Source organism: Cyprinodon tularosa, unplaced genomic scaffold, assembly GCF_016077235.1.
Source record: "Cyprinodon tularosa strain WSP-4 unplaced genomic scaffold, ASM1607723v1 ctg56, whole genome shotgun sequence".
Lineage (NCBI taxonomy): Eukaryota > Metazoa > Chordata > Actinopteri > Cyprinodontiformes > Cyprinodontidae > Cyprinodon > Cyprinodon tularosa.
Window position 1 is genome coordinate 945,796 of NW_024039296.1, and position 10,071 is coordinate 955,866.

General features: G+C 35.8%; 1 long non-coding RNA gene across 4 annotated transcripts; it reads left to right on the plus strand.

Annotated features, from left to right (window-relative positions):
- Nucleotides 1-917: 917 nt before the first annotated feature.
- On the plus strand, nucleotides 918-7,745 carry LOC119796785. 4 transcript variants are annotated; one of them, XR_005282518.1, is made up of 4 exons: nucleotides 919-1,060; nucleotides 1,154-1,231; nucleotides 1,338-1,417; nucleotides 7,188-7,745. It is a non-coding gene; the product is annotated as an uncharacterized LOC119796785 (long non-coding RNA). The 4 variants fall into 4 exon arrangements; XR_005282519.1 differs by having other exon boundaries at nucleotides 1,346-1,417; XR_005282516.1 differs by having other exon boundaries at nucleotides 918-1,231.
- Nucleotides 7,746-10,071: the final 2,326 nt, after the last annotated feature.

The window sequence follows — 10,071 nt, forward strand, 5'->3', positions numbered from 1 at the left end:
TATATATATATATATATATATATATATATATATATATATATATATATATATATATATATATATATATATATATATATATATATATATATATATATATATATATATATAGATGGATATAGATGGGTATTCATCTATATAACTATAGCACAGGGTAGTAAATAGTATTGTACATTATACATTGCACAAGTTATTGCCGTTTTAGTGTTGCATTGTATAGTCTGGTGACAGCAGGGATGATTGACCTGTGGTAGCGCTCCTTTTTACAAACAGGGTGTAAAAGTCTTTCACTAAAGGACAGCACCCCCCTCTCAGCCACTTTCTCCACTGAACATCTAGTTAGTGATTTCAGGACTTTGCAGCAATCTCTGACACTAACCATGCATTGGGCAACAGTGGACAGGAATAAACTGAGCCTAGATGGAAGTTCAACTGAAGAAACTAATCGCTCTCCTACATCCACATGCGACACAGCCAATCAGCTTTGAACCACACCTCCACGAAAGCCAATCGGCATCCAAAGTTCATCTTAAAAGGCCTCCGATCCACTTGTGTGCTTCTGTGCGCAGGATGCGAATACGCTGTGTGACTTCATTCAGATGTTTCAACCCTCCTCCAGCCCCTCCTCCACCATCGTAGCTAAAGCTTCATCAGAGTGTCATTCCTCTCTTACTCTTACTGCGTTTCCTGTCTCATTTCAACTGATTCAGCAGAAAACCACCATGTTAAGCCTGGTTCTGCCAGAGGCTTCTTCCCAACAGGGAGTTTTTCCTGTCCACTGTAGCTTCATGCTTGCTCATCATGGACAGGTTCTCTCAACCTGTGTTATCCAACTGGACTTAAATCTTCCAAGTCCCTGAGTGAAGCTCTAGTATCAGCTCACGCAGTCCAATGGATCTCCCCATAAAGCTCAGCATGCCGTCTCGCTAACCAGCAGTCTACAGACTGACCAACTTCATCTATCTCCAATCCACCACCAGTTTCAGGCCTGGGAGGAAACCACCCTATTCTTTGCTCCTGTTCATGCATATCTATCAAAATTAAGTGCCATGTTCTTGCCTAGGTCTGAGCGCTAAAGACAAATTGTATCAATACATTTCTCCTAATTGTCTTTTCTCTTTGTGTGAGTGTTTCCAATTGAACTGCATTTTAACAGGAAGAAAACTCAGGGAAAACCAGGCTCCGTATGAGCAGCCTTTTATCTGAGGCCGACTGACGATTCAAGAAGGACGAGGTAAACACACAAAAGGAACATAAAAACATTGGGCCACATGCGACAGCATTTCTATATTCTTGTCGTAATTTCTTTTATTTTTTCTCCTACCATGGGCTCCTACGAGTGCACCAGATCAGATTCCAAAAGCTTTCTACACTTCAGTGAATGATCCTGGTAAACCAGATGCATTCCACCTGTGCATAAGTGAGTGTGCATTCACAAGAATTGCCAATCTGCATAATTACTGCTGCAATAATTCCATATGAGGCTACAACTTCCAGAACTTGTCAGATGGTGGTCATACACAGAAATGTAATTGAAGATGAAGAAGAGAGACTTTACAAGTTTGTACATCACAGTACATGCACATGTGTACTATACATCTCTAGAGCATGTCTGCCATCCCTTTGTTGTCCCTTGTTCTGTCTCATACAAAACATAAAAATAAAAATGTTATTGGAAAAACTAATAAGATTAATTTAGACAGACCTAAACTTAAACATTCCATACTTGTGGAATAACATAGTCAGGTTGCAGTGTCATGAAGTGAACTGATACAAACATTTCAAGCAGCAACATGTAGCTGTCCCATCTTTGTTAACTTTCTATCCATTTTCTGTACCAGATGTTATTTCAGCAATAGCTTGATCTCACATGGAGCTCACTGACTTCTTCCCTTTGACAAAACAAGAAATTAAATCAGTGTCCCCTGGACACTGACATCCCAGCTGCTCGTGAAATGAGTAATAGATTTGTCGTCAGTGAAAATTGAAGTGTTGCACTATATAGCACCATATATACAGCTGAATGGAATGGACAATTGCTTATAAGTGCCAAATATAGTCATTTAGTGGAGGGGAAAAAAAGGTTAGGGAAACAGCTGAGTGATTGTTCAAGACCCTTACATTAAGTCTGGAGCACTCATAAAATTTGATCCTGCCTGAGAGAAGATTAGAAGCAGGAGTAAAGTGGTAAATACAATGTTTTTTCCTAAATCATTGAAACCAACCATGTAAGAACAAATTTGTTTGTTCTTCTTGCAAGAGGCCCAGTGTTCCAAAGAATTTGTGGGTCATTTGGTGAGAGTGTAGACCATTATCATCACCTCTCTATTTCCAGATAACCTCTCATTGCAAGATGAGGGACTTCATGTTGTTTTTAAACAATCATTAGATTCCTTCCTATACTGGCATACATAAATAATTGCTCTTTAAGGCTGTTTGTTTCCTACAACAGAAATAGGTAAGCTCCAGTAATTTCCCTCTGGGATTATTGAAGTATTTCTGATTCTGATTCTGATTCAGATCAGCAAACTGCCCAAATAGTCATAAATATCTCTATAAAGCTCTACTGGAGGATATTAAACTTTTTTGTGGAAAAGTATATGTCAGATTGTGAATGACTAAAGCCCTAAACTTTGTGCTTTGATTCATTATTAATGGAACATGGACACCAGACATGCACTTTTCATGTGCCAAACCTCACCTGGAGCACCTGGATCTTTAATAACACTTTTTCACATTGGCAGATAACACGTTGGCAGATCAAGTACAAAATCCCTAGACAATTCTATCTGAGAAAGTAAGAAAAAATGAGAAAGAGTATAAGTAAAGAGAAGACAAGTGTAAACATAAAGCTGGCTTTGACTGGCTTTGACTGGAAGAATGTGAGGAGGGTGGTGAGGACAGCGGAAGGAATCATTGGGGCTCCTCTTCCCTCCATTAAGGACATTTCATCACAGCGCTGTGTGTCCCGAGCCCGTAATATCATCAAAGACCCCTCACACCCCCACCATGGACTGTTCTCCCTGCTGCCCTCTGGAAAGAGGTTCCGCAGCATCCGCTGCAGATCCACCAGGTTGTGCAACAGCTTCTTCCCCACTGCCATCAGACTGTTGAACCTTTGATCCACAATCCGAACTCTGCACCTATTGCACATTATCGGGCATCAAATGCTGCTGAACTTTTAACTTTTAGCCCTTTAAATTGTTCATCTCATTGTATTTTTCAATAACGCATTTTTTGCACAAATGCCATTTTGCACTGAACCACTGCAACTTGCACACTGTCTCTTATCCTCTGCACTGTTCACACTTTGACCACTGCTGCACTTTTTGTATTTTTCTATAACTCGTGCCATTTGAAATATCAATGCAACGTTCATAAGCTGTATGTAACGCAATTTCGTTCTGTATGCACCCTGTGCATACAAAATGACAAATAAAGAAGTCTAAGTCTAAGTCTAAGACTTGTATGAGAAACCAAAGGGAGAAAAACAGACGCAGAAATTGCTTGTTTCTGTTGATTGATGGTTTATAATAACTTTCAAGTTTTCTTTTTCTGTGTTAGGTACTGTTTGCTTTGCTTGGCTCGCTCTGTGAAGTTATAAATTGCTTTTAATCATGAAAAGATTAGGATACTTTACACCACATTTTAGCCACTGTTGGAACAAGCAGACAGTCTGTGGGAAAACCTGATATCTTGACTGCATCAAAGTTTGAATTAGACTTTTGTGAGAAAAGCACTGATTATCCCTCTGATGTGCACCAGTGCCTATTCATGAACTCAGTTTAAACACTCAGGTAGAGAATAACCCCAGGCGTTCTTTACTCAATAAGACCCATTTGTGCCAGATTTAACAGAGGCAGCAATTTAGTCCCTTCTTCAAAGGTGCTTGATATTACGTATTATTATATGTAAGTGCCTAATTCAAGATCAGTGATCCAAAAATAATTTCCCATTTATTTACACTGCAAAGAGAGAAAAGATTCTCCTTAATTATTTTGTTACAGCCTCAGGTAATGGTCCATCACAAAATCATCAAAGGCATGCTTGTTAGAATAAAACCAGTCAAAATTGTCATAATAATTTGAGTATTAAAAGATAAAGATCATGGATACATGTTCTCTAATGAGGAAGATCTTTAAACCTATTTTTTCTTGACCATGAGCAGTTTTATGGGCTACATCTATGCATGCAAGAAGGCTCCTTCTGCCCAAGGTTCAAATATAGACAAAGACTGATGCAACCTCACTTTGCCTCTTTTTCTCCTTGAGTGTATTCATGAGCTGCATTAACAATGGATGAGCTCATTTTATACCTAAGTCAGTCCAAGTACCTTAACAACAGACTAGAAGTGTTCTTTTTTTTCCAACCTTGTGCAATACTTTATCATATTCGATAAACAAGTTGATCTTAGTTAAGTATTAAGGAAGCATTTCTAGTGACACTTCTGCTCCTATCAGCAGGGATTTTGGTCCACTCCTTATCATCAAACTGTTTCAGGTTTGAAGGCTGCCTTTTCCAGACAGCATGTTCTAGCACCTTCCATCTTCCTCAATAGGATTTAGGCCAGGGTACTGATCATAGAAAGCAACTTTTGACTTTTAGTCATTCTGGAGTGCTTTTATCACACGGGTGTTTATGACAACGGAGCTGATGTGCCTTGGCTAAATGCTATATATTTGTTTCATCTGTCCATAGAACAGTCTCCCAGAAGCTGTGTGGCTTGTCAAAATGTGGTTTGGCAAATTCTAGGCTGGCTTTTTTATGACTATTTTTTTTTTTTTTTTTTTACAATGGTGTCAAGCTTGGTCGTCTCCCCATTAAGTCCACTTTGGCTCAAATAAACTACGTATGGTGGAATCTAACACCAATGTTCCTTGAGCTAAAAATTTCCCTTTAATCTCTTTAGAATTTTTTCTAGGCTCTTTTGTTACTATTCATATTATTCATATTATCCATTTTTTCTATTTGTCCATTTTTATCAATTTTCTTTCTCGTACAGGGAGGTTGCTTACAGTCCCATTGATCTTCAATTTCTAAATAAGATGTTGAACTTTCGTGAGAAACGAGCTGCTTGATTGAGCTGCTTGAATATGGTCTTAAATGATACATTTACATCAGTAAATTATGATAAAAAATAACAATGCTCTAAATTATTATTTAGTAAAATCAAATGTATATTTTGAATTTTTATCTAGACAAATATATATATAAAAAAAACAAACAAATTAAAGTACCTTTCTCATGTACTGTGAACAAACATTACAGAAAACACCTGATTTCAGTGATTGCTCAACAAAATTTTACTTCAGGATCTCCATCAGGCTTGTTTATTTGTTTTATTTATTAATAAATATATACCTAAAAAGATATTAAAACCTAATGTCTTGAATTCCATTTTTATTTCTTTTTTATTTATTATTAATTTTGTCAATTTCAATTTATTTTACTGGCAGCTCATTTTTTTCTGTCTTTAATGGGGAGGTGAAGGGATTTATGATAGAGCATAAAGAATAGGACCAGATTCAAAGTAGGGAGTGCTTCTTTGGTAAAAAAAAAAAAAAAAAAAAAAAAGGGTTAGAATATAGTCAAAAACTTAAGGGAATAAGATTTAGTATACAGCTTTGTTTTGCTTTGATAATCTGTCTACAATTACAAATTATCCATTATTTTCTGCATAATTCATTCTAATAAATAAAAATGTCTTATGAACATGATTATTATTTTTTTCTATGAAAGCCTCTGATCCTATAACACTAGGAAGAGCATTAATGTCTCCAGGTTGTGAATAGCATTCATCTCTTGAGAGATCTGAAGTCCCATTAACCATGCTGTAAACCCCCTCAAATTGTTCATATGAAAAGCTTTCTGTTGTGAAAAAAGATGTAGTAGCATAGCAACGTATAAGTATGGAGATGAAAAACATGTTTTGAACATCTTGCTTAGAATGCTCCATCCTTATGTCTACCTCATGGTTTTAATGCCTCTTACATCTGGAACCAACAATAAGGTATTCTCATTTAGGGTCATTGAAAGCTAGATTCCATGTCTGCTGTATTCGTATTTTTGCCATAAAAATATTGCTTGTTAGTTTATTGGTCATGGCTACAAAATTGGCTGCAACTCAATGTACTAGTAATTTGCTGCAGTAGAAGGAAGAAAATGACAGAGGCTCCTGGTTTAGCAAGTCCCAGCTATTATGTGGATAAGGGTGGGAAGAGAGTTACTCTTAAATGATTAAAGTAAATAACCAGTTGCAATTTAGAGGTAAAAATATATGCATTTAGAAATAAATTATTATGTGGAATTTTAGAGGGATACCAATATGTGAATCACAGTCTCTTGCAGTTATTTTTGGGGGATCAAAGAGTTGGTCAAAGGTTTTATTTAAAAAAAGAATAAATAAATGCATTATTTGTCGTTTTTATCTTAACTTTACACAGATACAACACAAATAAGCACACATTTTTCTTATTGTTTTAATTTATGTATGTGTATATTTGTATTGTATCTGACTTCTTTTCTTTCTGCCAATCTGATTTCACAAGGCATTATAGCAATCTGCACTGGTAGAAAAGACACACTATTTCTTCTTCATCCATTCATGAGATTGAGAAATTTATGGAAAAGTGCACCTTTTCTGCATGAGGCAGAACCTTGCACTCACTGGTCTGCAAGAAACTCCCATTCAGTCAATTTCTGGTGCAGTTTTGGTCTAATCGAAATGATAGAAAACCTTTCACGTGTTGCACGGCTGACTCAGTTTGTATTCATCTTTCAGTGCCAATAAAAAATATTTTTTTTCATTATTTGTATTAGAGTGCTATGGAAACCATCAAAGTCTGATTGAACATTGTGGATTCTGCTTATGAACTAGTTATTTCTGCAGCACACAAGTAAAACATGTGCTTCAGTGTTAAAGATAATGCAATATATGTCCTATTTGAACTGTGAAACAGCAACTGAGTATGAATCTGAAAACGGATAACTTGATTAGTGGGATCTATGTGAAATTCCTTTGTGCATGAGCTTAGAGTGTCAGATTTTGAAGGCTGGGTTGTTCTGTTCTGTTCTTTGCATTTCCACTGTGAATAGCTTAACTTTTCTTTTCCTGACAGCAGAGCCAGTCAATAATGACAGAACGCTGTGCTGGTCCAGCAATCAATGCTGCTTTCTTTCTTTTTCCTCAGGATTAGAAGACTGGAATGCTACTTATAAAAATATTGGCCACTTGTCCAGTGGTGAGTTATGATTGTTTTTGATTGGTCTGTCTTCTTTACATTAATTTTTCTCTTTTTGACTTAAACAGATGAAAAAACAAATGCTGTGCCAGCCAGTAATTAAGGATTAATACTTCTGTTATCTGTCGGGATATAAGAAGGATGAGAAGCAGCTGATTTGTTTTATATACAAAGATAAAACCGAATAATAAAAAAAACATTAATAATCTAAAATAAACTAAAGAAATACTGTAAAATTAAGTCAAGAGCAAAGAGAAAAATATTTCCCTGGAGTTGCTGCAAAACCAGCTGACAAACAAGCCCCTAGTCCATTTCATAGAGTATTTCAGCACAACTGCCCTTTATGTAAATACTACATTTTTCATTTCAGGGTACACATGTTTTCTTCCGAGGACGAAAGAAACGGGTGTTTAACATTTTATACTTAGTGATTTTCTTCTTGAGGGATGTTAACTTTTGTTTTTCAATACAAATTTTTTATTTATTTTCTGTTTATTGTATTTGCATTGTGAATTGATGTCTTAAGAACATTTTGTTCTTGTAAAATTGATGACAATAAAGACTCTTCATTGTTAATTTAGGCTTAGCTTAAAGTTGTGCTTTAAAGACTTAACATTTTTGACGAGTAACAAAAAACACAAAAATGGGATGAGGAGCAGTGAGTTTTGGCAGAGCAATAAAAAAAAAAAAAAATCAGACATAGCAATGGGAGGATCCAGAAACAAAGTAAACCAATGCGATATATTATGTACTGATGCAAAAGAGGAGAAGTGACTTACAGGACTATTTAGAGGGAATGAGGAACAGCTGAAGAAGCAGCAAAAACAGAAAAAACCCAGAATAGTGTCTAACAAAAACTAGCTTTCATTCTTTCCAAACATACTAAAAAAACAAAAACAATTCAGATTTTTTATATTCATCAAGATATGATTAAAAAGGAATTTCTATCAAGGTTATTTTGTATGTAGGTTTGGAAATGTGCAAAAACAAAACAATGCAAAGCAGGTTTAATTTCTATCTCCAAGAAAAATGTAAGAAAATTCCCCCACACTGTTGTGCTAAATGATAATTTGATTAACATAACAAAATTTTAACTACAGCAATATCTCTTTGTGTATACAGCTCATGTATTTGTAAAGCTGTTGTAATAGCCAATTTGAGACATATTCATTTATAGTTTAAAAAAAGGTTAAAATACAAGACTGATAAATTTTTGTTGTTAAGATTATCATTTAAATTTAAAACCTCTAATATTAAAAGCATAGAATATAGAAATGCAATTTGAAATGCATATTTTTGGGCTTCCAGCATGGTGTAATTGCATAAATGTTTTTCTTTTGTTTGTTTGTACGTTCTGTACGTAAGGACTGAGGGGGAAACAGATATGCTGGAAGCAACAGTATTTGACCGAGTTTATATTATGAGAGTGTGGATGTTCTCTTTTTTTGTTTTCTTTTAATAAACATCACAAGTTGAAGAACATTATCTGGAATTGCTTGCGTTTCAATACTTATTGCTAGACTGTTTTTCCATGCGGTAATGAAGAAACTAAAGGAGCTTGTGTGCCGCTACAGCTGTCCTTTATAATTCAAGCAATCATGAAGACAGCAGTCTATGGGGATTGCATAAGATGGATTCCACAATGTATACCCCAATCCAGGTATACATTGTGGAAAAAGGACCGACATTATTTGATTTCCTTAGCAAGGGTTTAGATATGCATATCCAAAGCTTCTTTAATCAGTTGAAGATCTTTTTCATGAAGACATCCTTCTGATCAGTGATACCAGAACCTCTAGGAAAAAGTGGATATTTTTAAAGGAATTAATATAAGACTGAGGTTGGAAAATTTATTTAATGTTTTATAAACAATAGCTTATTTTCTCTTCGATGGTATGAATATCACCAAATAATTACCAGGCTTTATTCCAGTCTGTAACCATATTTGACCAAGCTGTGGTCAGAAGACTGGTCCGAAGTCAGCAGCAGGCGGAATCCAGGTAACAGTAGAGCAATCCAAGAACAGGCAAACAGGGTAAACAGGGGTGGTCGAAAACTCAGAAGTCCGAGGGCAGAAACAGATCAGGAAACAGCCGAACTTAACACAGGGAACACTAGAGTTTCTCTCACTGAGAAGCTGGAATAATCTGGTACCAAAGGCTGGGGTCCATATGCTTAAATAGCTGCAGGTGGATGAAAGCTAATGAGCAGAGGGTGAAACAAAGCAGAGGAGAGCATCAAGTAAAAAACCCAGCCTAAAGGTGCCAAGATCATTGTGGTTTAAGAAAGTGCATAATACGGTAATTTAAAAGTAATTTTAAAGTTTGAGGCAGGGTTCAGTTTTAAGGTTGTACGCATTAATTTCTGGAAAATAAGTTGTACATTCAAGAAAATGTTTGTGAAGTAATCTCTAAGTTCTTTTAACACTTTAGATCTGATTACGAATATACAGAGTATAATCTGATTATATCTTGTTCTGCTTGCTGCTGTGGATGGACAGTGCTCTTCTGACATTGAGCTGATGTGTGAATTTCACTCTTTCAAAAAGCCTGCTGAAATGTGTGATTTGACCTTCTAAAGGAACCTTCTCCTCAGCAGAACAGAAAAAAATTACAGGTGGAGCACATCAGAAGACACTCATTGATCTGGAGGATTTGAGAAATAAGATTCTGAATCTTAGCCAGTCCGTGACTAAATCTCTAGCAGATAAATCTATTCCTAGACATTTTCTCAGCAAACATGGTACATAAATTATGGTACATAAATTACTCTCAACTTTGAAAACTAAGTCTTTGACAAAGTCTTTTAAGTTCTTTTCTAATGCAGCTTCAGC